Source organism: Maylandia zebra, linkage group LG18 (genome assembly GCF_041146795.1).
Source record: "Maylandia zebra isolate NMK-2024a linkage group LG18, Mzebra_GT3a, whole genome shotgun sequence".
Taxonomy (NCBI): domain Eukaryota; kingdom Metazoa; phylum Chordata; class Actinopteri; order Cichliformes; family Cichlidae; genus Maylandia; species Maylandia zebra.
In genome coordinates this window covers 27788655-27801027 of record NC_135184.1, presented here as the reverse complement: position 1 = coordinate 27801027, position 12373 = coordinate 27788655, and the positions used below count along the sequence as shown (strand labels likewise).

Sequence of the window (12373 nt, the reverse complement as noted above, 5' to 3'; positions counted from 1 at the left end):
TTATTTATTTATTGTCATTGTCAAGAACAATGAAATTGCGTTTGGGGCTTCCATACAACCCCAAAAAAAGAAGAAAATAATAAATACCCCTTAAAATCCAAGTGTACATATTTAACCCAGTGTGACTCCAATGCAATAAGACAATCCTTAGCAATAATGTTCGTAGAAATTCAGACAAAGACCTGAGAAACATGACAAAATACAACAATGCAACCCATTCAATATTATTGTACTGTGAGATATGATATCAGATATGATAGTTATCTATTTAAGAAAGAGGGGGGGGGGGGGGCAGGAGGGGGAAGAGAATAAAGATATGATGCACCAATGCAGACCAGTTCATTGCTATTAAGAAGTTGGATATGGTTATTGTCCGTGAGAGGGGGGCAGAGAGTTCAGGAACCTCACAGCCTGTGGATACAGGCTGTTGGCCAGTCTGGATGTTCTGGCCTGTATAGACCTGTACCTTCTCCCTGAGGGCAGCAGATGGAAAAGGTGGCGCGCAGGGTGATGTTGGTCCCGCAGGATACTGTGCACCCTCCTCAGACAGCGAGTGGGGAAGATATTACTGATCTCTGGCAGACTTGTTCCAATAATTCTGCCAGCTTCTTTCACCACCCGCTGGAGTGCTTGCTGATCGGCCTTGGTGCAGCTGGGGAACCACACTAGAAATCCATACGTCAGAACGCTGCTGATGGCACAGTTGTAGAAGTTCAACATCAGAGATCTGGGAATGTGTGCGCTCCGCAGTCTCCTCAGGTAGTAGAGGCGCTGTTGGGCCTGCCGTACAACTGAGGTGATATGGTTGCCCCAGGACAGGTCCTCGGTCACAGTTACCCCCAAGAATTTAAAACTGCTCACCCTCTCCACCGCCTCACTGCCAATGAAGAGAGGCAGATGGTTGTTATGACCCCTCTTCCGGAAATCTACAATGATCTCCTTGGTCTTTTTGGTGTTTAAGACCAAGTTATTGTCGTGGCACCATGACTCTAGTTGTTGCACCTCTGTCCTATAGTTTGTCTCATCATTGTTGGATATAAGTCCGAGCACTGTAGTGTCATCGGCAAACTTAACAATGAGATTGGACGCGCAGGAGGAAATACAGTCATGGGTGAAGAGAGTGTATAGCAGAGGGCTCAGAACACACCCCTGAGGGGCACCGGTGTTGACCACAAGGGTGGAAGAGGTGTTCTTACCCACTCTGACACTCCTTTAGAGTGTTGGGCCCGCTGAGCCTTGTCCACAAACTTGTAAACCCCTTCTAAGATTGGAGAGGGTAGAAGGATTTCCAGTTCCTGCAGGGTCTGGCTGATCTTGATCTGGAGGGCATCTATGGTGAAATGGACCTGTCTTATCCTTTCACTTAAAAGGTGATTTTGTGCTCTGTAGAATCAAGTCTGCTCTGTATCCCCTGACAGTGGATCCAAGGCGCAGGCTCTTAGGAACAACTCTGCTTTGTCTACATCTTAGGTTGAAACGGAGATGGTTCCTATAATCCACTAGTTTCCTCGATTCCCTTTCATACTCCCGCACCAGTTGAAGGGTGTTCCTCCCAACATGTACGGCAATATGGCTGTGAAGGTTCTCAGTCATCCAGGTCACCGTAGTCAAAGGAGCTTGCAAAGAAAAGCGTCTGGACTTCTTTAAGTTGCTTGGAGACGTTTCACCTCTCATCCGAGAAGCTTCTACAAAACGCGACTACAAATGTTGTGGGTGCTAAATAAACAGAAGAAATTGATCCCTGTTGTCTTTGCTTACTGATTGTTTTTAGTGTTGACAATCCACATTGCCGGGATTGTATCTGTCAACATGTTTGTGGGTAGATCTGGATGTACCAGGGGTTAGTGCAGCCACTCAGCCTCTACTCAATGTGATCATAGCAGCAGGTGCAGATGTGTCACAAGTTAATCTAGTAGTAGGCTATGGTACTTGGCCACAGGTGGCAGCAGTGGACTGACCTCCATTGGAGACTGCTCCAGCTGCTGTGTGATAGTGGATCTGCTACAAATTGAAGATCATAAGCAAGTTTTGGAAATTAACCCTTGTATTAAGTTGAAGAACAAACAATTGACATTGATTTTGTTGCGGGTCATTTAGATCCGTACTGTGTAAATCCACTCAGAATTATCCAAAAACTGCAATAAAACAATAGCAACTTTATTTTCCATTAGATAAACATGTAGAACACAGACATACAACAGTTAGACTTTCCATAACTATTTTAGGAACAATTTGGTTTTTCGTTCTTACAAACACATTTCTTTTGAACTTGCCCAACGTTCTCAGTTTTTCAATGCTCAACATTTTCTATTTTGTCCACATGATGGACAGAATGTAACTGTGTGCTTTCTGCAGATGTACTTCTTGCATTTCTCACAAAGAGTCCTTGTTTTCAAACAGGAACCTTCCTAACTAAGATTTAAAACAAAGGATTTCTACGTCTCCTCCAGTCTCACAAACAGATGACAAACCAAGCGACACACCTGAGTCACTGACTTTCTTAAATCCACTCACTCTCACTGGCTGTTTATTACTAATCACTGTGTAACTGCTGTGAATTCACAGTAACTGCCATCTCCTTACAAATGTTTATTAGATTAACCACACTTATAAAGACTGTATATAACAACCAACTCTAAAATGTTTGTTCGCAGAGAAAAGACACAGGCAGACTACACTAACGACATGTAACGGAGGCGGAAGGCTGGTTTTACTTCCACAGTGGGTTTTGTGCGAAGGAAGAAAATCTTCCTCCAACCGGATTGAGCAGTGGAGCCGCCAAGGGAAAGCACACGATTAAAAACTATATAATTAAAATATAATTTATTATATTTAAATAGTTAAAAATGTAAAATGAATTAAAACCTTGGCCAAGGGGTAACACAATAAAAATCAATAAAACACAACATTAAAAGTCCAGTGGCCTGCGCCACGACCTAAAAGTCCCAGGGAGCTAAGAAATCCGGCGAAGTAGTATAAAAAGGGAAACCCAGCGGAGTCCTCTCCTTCCTTTCCGCATTCGCGTCCCGATATGCTGGAGAAAGGGAGGAGCGGCAGTCACTATTCTTCTAGACAGTTTTATTTCATAAAAAGGGATAAGTCAGAGACTTACCCCGGGTGGGCAGAGCTCTCAACTCCGCCCGCCGCTTCTTTAAAACTGCAAATCGGCACAGCCGTCTCGTGCCTTCCGCTGGTGCTGTCTCCACTCTCCCCGCTGGTGTTGTCACTCCCCGCTGGCGATCTGCCCGCTGGTCCTCTCCTCAAAGTCAACTCCAGCCGTCTTATATGTCACTCTGTAAATTATCTTGCCTCCCTCTCAGGTGTGTCCAATCAATAAAAACGGGGGAAAAGGCGGAGTCTCTCCAGGACAATTTGACGGTATAACGAAAACATGCAACAACATAACCACTGCACAAAACATGACTGATAGGTTTGTAGCTTGTACCTATCCGCTGGAACGTTGAAGACAATATAGTTACACTGCAAAGCAAGACACAAGCAGGCTGGTTTTACTCATGCATGAGGGAAAGCTGGCTGGAGCCGAGTGTCGTTCCACCACTTGACCTCCGTCAGACTCTCAGCCAGGCTCCCCATAGCACTCCTTTTATTGTGGTTACATGAATATGCATAGGGTCATTAACATATGACATCTTACATAGGTATACATGTGAACAAAGAATACTGTGTGTGTGTGTGTGTGTGGTGTCCAGATGTGACCCTGTGAAGACTCCCCAAAGCTGGTGCCAGGAGTCTAGCGGTCCATCTGAACAAAAGGCTCTTATACTTAAACAGATATACGTGTGCTTGCTATACCATAAATCAATAAGAAAAGATACGACCTCTCCTAGGAGGTGTGATCTACGCCGGAACACTCTGTAGAGGGAGTGAACGCACTCCCCCTTCATGCTACACAGAGCTGTTACAGACCTCCTAGGATGAGACATTCTTTCAATCTACAAATGATTATACACTTCTAAGCATATGTGGGTAAATGTTTCTAAGCATAAATGACCATCAACAATACAAATCTAACAATGACCGATACATGCAATATAAAAACTAAGTAAATACACTTCATATTAAAATATAGCACAGCAAAACAACATCCGTCCTTCCCTGGATGACACATGTGATGTTACAACACTAGTGAAATATTAGTGTCATTTCATTCATTTCAAAGGTTTATTTGCATGACGCACAAACAGACACAATTGAAAGGTACAAATGTGCATGACACGAATTCAAACGTGGTGTAGATGTGTGTCACAAGTTGATCTGGCTGTAGGCTGTGGCACTTGGCCAGAGGTGGCGCTGGTTGACTCGACTCCATGTTAGTGCACAAAGTAAACTGCACGCTGTAGTTGTGAAGCAAAAACGCTGAATTCGGAGAAATAAACCGTGCGAGGGGAACGATAACGACGACAAGAGTCTCCTGATCGTTTACTCTTGCTGTCCCGTGAACAACATCGGCATGGTGTTAATTGTTTGCTGTTTTCATGATTGCGTTGCGCATGAGGATATCACCAGGTAAACTCGCCACATTTTTAAACATTTTGTTGTTCAACAGCATCAAGACTGACGGAGTGTGTTTGAGATAACCTTACAAGTGTCACAGATGACACATTTGGCGTGTTTTTGCTGGTTTGTCGGTAGCAGCTCCTGAAACGCAAGACTGCCACACATCTGTTCGACTAACGCCAGTTGATCTAAACGCCAGTAGATCTGGAACACCAGCAGCCGCCTCGGGTCTCTCATCCTGCCTCACCTTCCCTCATCCACCTGTTGCCTCTGTGGAAGCTCCGCCATAGCCACCACCAAACAACTGAGTTATTTTTACACATCGGCCAGCATCTGGCCAATCCACCACCTCTCATAAATAAGTCATCAGCCCACCGTGCAAATGTCCGATGGCTAGTCCAGCTATGTTAACTTGTTAATCTGCGGTGCCGTCTTTCGTGCTTGGCTCTCCTACCTTTGCTAACATGATGCGCATAGTGCAGAAGCCGGTGCTGCATTCACTTACCCTCGGATATCTGAGCTTCACTGTGAAACCATAATCGTACATTTGATATTTCATTAAATTTTATTGTTTTAGCTTCGGGATGGCACCTGGGGTGGCCAGTCTGGTTGGGGGGGGGGTGGGCTGTGCCCCCCCAGACCACCCCGCTGGACACGCCATTGGTTTGAATCCTGCAGCTTATCACACATTTGATTTCCATGTGTGACAACTGCAAGTGTCCAGAGTGAAGACAGACTGAGGGACCCACTGCTGCACATTATCTCTGAGGCTTTGCACCCCTGATGATCCACCAGGACAAACTCAGCAGTGTGTGAGGAAGAGGAGGAGGAAGAGCCAGCAGCAGCTGACAGATGGAGAGAATAGACAGAGTGTTCCCTGTTTGTGAAGGACTGCTAGAAAAGTTTAGAACTAACTAATGGGGCGATTGTGGCTCAAGAGTTGGGCGTTCGTCTTGTAATCGGAAGGTTGTCGGTTCGAGCCCCAGCTCCGACAGTCTCGGTCGTTGTGTCCTTGGGCAAGACACTTCACCCGTTGGTGCCAGTGTCTGGCAGCCTCGCCTCTGTCAGTGCGCCCCAGGGCGGCTGTGGCTACAATGTAGCTTGCCATCACCAGTGTGGATGATTGTGTATAGTGTAAAGCGCTTTGGGGTCCTTAGAACCAAGTAAAGCGCTATGCAAATACAGACCATTTACCATTTAATTGTCTGTCCTGAATCAGTCTTATTAGGTAATGTTCAAATAATTTTATCATCCCAGTGTTTTCAGTGTGGGAGAAAGTACTCAGGGCCTTCAAATTACACACTATGAAAGGCAGCAACAAGTTTAATATTCAGAAACTTAAAGTATGTATCAGCAGCAGAATGGACCTAAAAATAAATGTTTGTTTTAGTTCTATGAAGCTTTGAGTATTTTGGATTAGTAGCACTGCTGTGTTTGTTGTATCATATTGCTGTAATTGTTTATATGCTTTATATATTCTGAGATAAGTTGATCTATAGTGTTACATCATATTCTATAAGGATGTTATGTGTTTGTAGGCTTTCTGCCCAGTTTGACCCATTTAGCAGAAGTCAGCCTGTTTAAGACTCTGATATCTAAAGCAGTTATGACATGGTCTGATTTTCTCACCCAATAAAGGAATATTTAATATATCAGTCTAGTCTTCATTCTATCAAAAACAGTTATCACAACTTGTACATTTTCTTTTTACACATATATGTAAGCATTGAGCCAAAATAGAAAACATTAAACATGTTAACAACACAAAAGCCATATTAAACACAGACTACTTTAGGCCCGGAAGTAGGATTCGTCACGTCATACCTTAAAGACCGGATTAAGATAAGATAAGATAGAACTATTAATCCCTCGGGTGGGTTCCTCTGGGAAATTCGATTGTCTCCCCAGAAACATTTCTATTGTGTTTTGTGTGCTTTTTCAGCTTTTTTCTTTTTGCAGTTTTTGTTTTTGCTGTGTTTTTGTTTTTGCAGGTGTTTTTCCTTTTGCAGGTGTTTTTCCTTTTGCTGGTGTTTTTCCTTTTGCAGGTGTTTTTCCTTTTGCAGGTGTTTTTGTTTTTGCAGGTGTTTTTGTTTTTGCAGGTGTATTTCTTTTTGCAGGTGTTTTTGTTTTTGCAGGTGTTTTTCCTTTTGCAGGTGTTTTTCCTTTTGCAGGTGTTTTTCCTTTTGCAGCGTTTTTCTTTTTGCTGGTGTTTTCTGAAGTTGCAGTGCAGCGTTTTTCTTTTTGCTGTGTTTTTATTTTTAGAGCATTTTTCTTTTTGCTGGTGTTTTCTGAAGTTGCAGTGCAGCATTTTTCTTGAAGTTGCAGTGCAGCATTTTTCTTTTTGCTGGGTTCTTCTATTTGCAGCATTTTTCTTTTTGCTGGTGTTTTCTGAAGTTGCAGTCCGTTCGGCCTCTCAGGGCCACCGTATTTATTCCCATCTTGTGGCAGAACATCTGAGGGAAGGACAATAAAACTGAGTTAAACAACCAAACACAACAGTAGACACAGTACACTGAAAAAAAAACGGACTGGCCATCTCTTGGATTTATGTAAGCATCTTGCATGTATTTAACACAATTGCCTCATGTTTTAAAGTTAAATGTAACTATATAGTGTAAAAACTACATGATATGCAGAAAGGGTGTATTAAATTGTTTATATCATGTTCAGGTGAAGTAAGTCAATAAGATAGCAACGTTAAATCTCGTGAAACCACGCGTGATTTCATCTCGCGGGCTTTGGATCGTGGTTTAAAAAAGGTATCCATCTCAGTCAAGTCGAGCAGCCAACTCTACGTTTTTTGGTATGACTTGATTTTTTGAATTCATATTTACCATATTTCAGCCAAATGTAGTTAAACGTCTAGAGTGTCGCCATGTAACATGCTAAAAGAGAGCCGTTAGCTTATTTGCTGTTTTATCTGTTGTCAAAGAATTGGCGCTTTTTCATCTGAATTTGTCATTGGCACAAGAGCCGTAATATTACATTAAACCTAATTACGAGGCACTCATAACATAATTTGGTTTTCTGTGTGAATAGATTTGCCAACTGACTCTTCAGTTACATTGTGTATTTACTGCACCGTGGTATTAGTGAGATTTTGGACATTGAAAAGCTTTAGCTAATATCATCAGCGGCATTATGCTAGCTTACATCCCTACCCCTCCTGCCCTCACCTTCTGTCCTTTTGTTTTTGTTTGGTTTTTTTGGGGGGGGTTTTGCTGCACATTGAAAGATGACCTCTATTCTGCATTTCACCAGGAGTCAGCTGATGGATTGTGGGTTCAAGGTGTTATGGTTAGAAAGTATATTCTACTTTTGCTTAAGGTTTCTGTAACTTAATTATAATAAGGTTTTTTTTTATAATTATTAGGTGCATGCATAATCAAACAGACTGAGAAATCCAAAATCTGCCATAGGTTTAACTTATACCTGTATGTATTGTCAGAAAGGTGAATACTGGACTCACATTAATGCACACTTGAACTAAAATGAGGTTGTAACTTGTGGGTGGTTGGGTTGCAAATCAAAAACAAACATCTTTGGATTTTTTTAATCCCATAAGATCTGGAAACACAGTTTTTATTCAACAAAACATTACTGATTAACCAAGCACAGTGCCTGCTGTTATTTCAAAATAATTTTATGTCATTTCAGATAAAATGCAGGATTCCAGCGCATCCCAACCTTGCCTTTACAGTCAAGGTTTCTGATGGAGCTAAGTTTCTCTCTGACAGTCTGCTGAAAGTGTTTGCAAAGTGATCGAGGAAACAGGGCACAAAGCTAAAGGATGTAGCTGCCATGATGACAGTAAGAACTTTAAAATTCTTTAACTACAAAGTGTATATGTATTGCATTAGGTCAGTAAAAGATTTGTATGCTGCATCCATTAAAACAGTCAACTATTACCTGTGAGTACTGATTCCACTAAAAGGATGCCATAATTTCCGTCATGCATTTACTGGCCCACTGAGAAAAATGTATCTTTTTTTAAAAATATATGTTCTGGAAACTATATATCCATAAAGTTGATGTCAAACAGGAACTTTTGACATTGCTTTGTAGATGCTGGTGTTGCATGTTGACTGGTTTAAAAAGTCAAGAGTTTTTGTCTGGGATCATTTTCTTCTGTGCTACTGAAAAGTTCACAAATCTCTGTTTTCTTTGTTATAATACTTAACCCTAGAACACTATCGCTGGGTGATTTACACCCGAGCAAATACATTTACATGATTTCTCTCTCCTGCAGCTGTTTGCGTGTCGAGGAGCCTGTGCCTTCACCAGGGAAGTCTCAAATGTCCCAGGAATGGGTGGACCAAAGACCAGCTTTCCAGAGTCATTATTACTCTAATTTGTCATGTGTTGTCATATTTTGATATATTTGATTACTTTTTATTGGTTATATTATATCGGGTAAAAATCACCTGGCATTAGTGATTGTGTTAGTATTTATAGCGATAGTGTTCTAGGGTTAAGGATGACATTAATGCTCGAAGGGAGTCCCTCATCAAAGTGCTCCGCATCTGTGTGAAAGACAATTGCAACATCTTGGTGCAGGAGTTCACGGTGAGTGTTTTATGAGTAGATTGTGGCTTTGCAACATTTAAAAATGCATTCAGTTATCCACTTGATCCTCATTGGACTGGTTAGGACCAGTAGTCCTCTTTAATAATTTGAAGTTCACATGAGGCCTGGTAGTGAACTCGGCCGCCGGCCCTTGAGGCCTCACCCCCACCCCTATATTAGGGGTCACATCAGTGTGAAAAAACTTTAAATTTGTCATTCTAGTGAACAAAGGAAAATCCCACCAATATTTACATTAGCTTTTGTTTGAAAAAAAAAAAAAAGACCAACTGATCAACAGCTAACCAAATTGTGGGGCTGAAAGTCTAAATTCTAACATCTTCTGAGTGACATAACCTGGATTTCTGATGGGCCGGTGTCTTTCTAACAAAAACTAATGTAAAGTATTTGAAATTATTATGTTTTTCACCCTCTCTTAGAAACTCTGTTAGACCATGAATGGCAGCATGGCAGGCCACTCTTTGGCTATAACTATTTACTATGTTGCTTGCATTGGTTTAAATTACTCTAACATTAGAACTGGTAGATTCAAAAGAGATGAGTTTAAAAAGGAATCTTAAAGAAATGTTTTGTGTTTAACCAGGACTTGACTGAGGCCACTGCACAGATTGAGAAAACCACAATGAACATCTGTCTCCAGAGGATGCGCCAGGCAATGACTTTACTGATGTTGGCATCATCATCGAGGGTATAGTAGTTCTTCAAGATCTGGATAACGTGACCTTTGCAGTAGCCATGCTGTTTGGACCTTTTTTATTCCTTCAATATGAGTTACCCATCACAACTCTGCTACACTTTTGAGGTGATTCAAAGGGTGGTAATGGAGTTGGATGCAACTCAGCTCTCAAGAAAAGCTCACAAGTAAGACAAAACTGCTCCTGCTAGGAAAGCTCACTGTTATGCATGTGAGGTGATCAGCTCTAGGTGAGAGGACATTTAAATCTCACACTTGTTCTGCTGCATTTTTGAAGCTCAATTCCAGGAACAGATTGCAGGGTTCATTTTTATATACTCTGCAACTGCCATGAGGACATGGCCGTTTTTTTGTTGTTGTTGTTTGTTTTTCCTTTTGCTCTGTACAAGTTCTCTGTTTGTCTGTTTGGCAGCATTTTTCAATTTCTGTTTGTATTTTTTCTTTCTTTTACTAGTGAAGAGATATAGCGTGAACAGTTATACAGTCTAAATATCCCATATGGGTCGTGTGAAATGGTATTTTCAGTTTCATTCAGTTGAAGTAAAGAACGTTGAATATTTCTAAGTGTGCTGTTTTGAACCAAGATGTCACAGTATGATCAGTGCTGTATTTTTTGACAGTCACTGTATCAATGTTATTTTTGCATCTCTTGAATAAAGGTTTTGACCTGCAAGTGCTAATTTCTTTAGTTATTGGGGTAAAATGGGTAATGTTAATAGGAAGGTGTTTGCCAATTCAGTAACCTAATTTAATGTTAATGGAAACTAACATTACCTCAAATTGTTTAGTTATAATTGTTGTTTAACTGAATCTTGACATCAGAGGCCTTAAATAGAATGTTTTGTATTGTTCTTTCCCAAGATGGTTACCTGTAACGTTTTTCAAAAGAAACAGTCTAATTTCTTTGCTGTGATTGATTCCAGAGAACACGGAAGAACTGACATTATTTAACTGTTGATTTATATAGATTCAGTAGACGAGTAATGTCAGTTTAATTCTTTATCTACTGTCAATGCAGTGAAATTAGACATTTTGTTTTGAAAGGTTACTGGTGGATGCCAGCAACCATCTTGGAAGAGAACAATACAATCTGTTATAAAGGCCTCCATTTGAAAATTGTGTATTTGATACTAGAATATAATAGCAAAATAGCAAAGATAACATGTAGTATTTAAGTGACCAAGTAGTATTGGGTAAAAGTTATTGAATGGTGTTGGGATAAAGTGAGAAAATTGTGAAGGATTAAAATATTCCAAGAGCTCAAATTACTTCATCAAAACATGTTTAACCTCCTAAGACCCAAACTTTTCCACGGCTTGCATTTTTAATTTCTCTTTGATATTTGGGCATATTCAGACCTGATGAATGTAAAAACAAACAATTACCAGATTTTTATTTTTTTTTACCAGATTTTTGTTTCTAAGAAAAATGAGAGCCACATATCAGGATATTCATTTAAAATGTCAATAGAACAGTAGCAGTATAATGTCCTCGTAAATGGATATCAGGCCCTTGTAGAGCAAAATTGAGTATTTTGGTCTAAACAACCCAAAATGTGATGTCCACATATGTGTACGCCAGGTCCTAGGAGGTTAAGTCACATTTTATCAACACAAATTGCACATGAATAAATTGTGTTAATTTAACTCAATTGTTTAAGTTGCTGCCAAAGCAAAACATCTGTGTGCAACAAATGTCCACTATTGAATTAAGTAAATCCAACAACATATTTTTTTCAGTGTATTTCTATACAGTGTTACGTGTGTGTTACCGTGCTGACATGAAGACACTTGGACAGGCTCGGATAAAAGGGGGGTACAACTCAGCTGTAAACTCGCCAGCAGAGGGAACGTTTCTTTAATGGCGCCATCGGTTTGCAGGAGGTTCAGGAAGTCTTTGCATGTTTCTTCTCCTTTATTCATGATCTTATCCACGAGCTCAATGACGTGTGTCTCCGCATTTGCGTTGTTAATGCTTTTAAGATTGTTGTACTCCCGCTGAGTGATCAGCTTATTCTCATCAACTTTGTTGAGAATTAGCCCGTAGTCTCCGGACAAAATCTCATGAATGGCTGTTTTATTGCTCCTTATTGCATTGTGGGCCGACATGCTGAATCTGCGCAAAGGAAAGAGTCAGAGGTGATCCTAAACACTACTGTCTATGAGAAGGAAGTGGTTTACTACAGCTTACTATCGTAATAATAGCTGCACATTATATTACATAAAACGTAATTCTCTTACGGTCAGTTGGAACTTCTGCTGTCCTTGAAAATGAAACCTCGTTCCTTCTTTCAAATAACATTGAGCTCGAAACTATCCCGCCTTCTGAGAACAGACTCGGAAGTGACTCAGATCCTCCAATAACGACTACACGCTATACAATAGCGCCCTCTACTTCTGGACAGCAGGAATAACAGGTTTACAGCCTTTGGTGTAGCACTGAGAAGAAGCTGTGCTGCAGCATCCCTGTCGCAGCAGAGAGTATTCCCCACAAATCCCCCACCCTGCTGCAAAAACGCACAGTATTATTACACAAACATAACATATTTTGTAAAGATCTCACAGTGAATTTCACACT

At 40.8% G+C, this 12373-nt stretch overlaps 2 long non-coding RNA genes across 2 annotated transcripts; one reads left to right on the top strand and one right to left on the bottom strand.

Moving 5' to 3' along the window:
* Nucleotides 1-2057: 2057 nt before the first annotated feature.
* LOC143413616 (uncharacterized) lies at nucleotides 2058-12118 on the bottom strand. The gene is made up of 3 exons (XR_013094225.1): nucleotides 12037-12118; nucleotides 11568-11911; nucleotides 2058-6971 (listed from the first exon to the last, which is right to left on the bottom strand). It is a non-coding gene; the product is annotated as an uncharacterized LOC143413616 (long non-coding RNA).
* Nucleotides 8720-10469, top strand: LOC143413615 (uncharacterized). The gene is made up of 2 exons (XR_013094224.1): nucleotides 8720-9084; nucleotides 9686-10469. It is a non-coding gene; the product is annotated as an uncharacterized LOC143413615 (long non-coding RNA).
* Nucleotides 12119-12373: the final 255 nt, after the last annotated feature.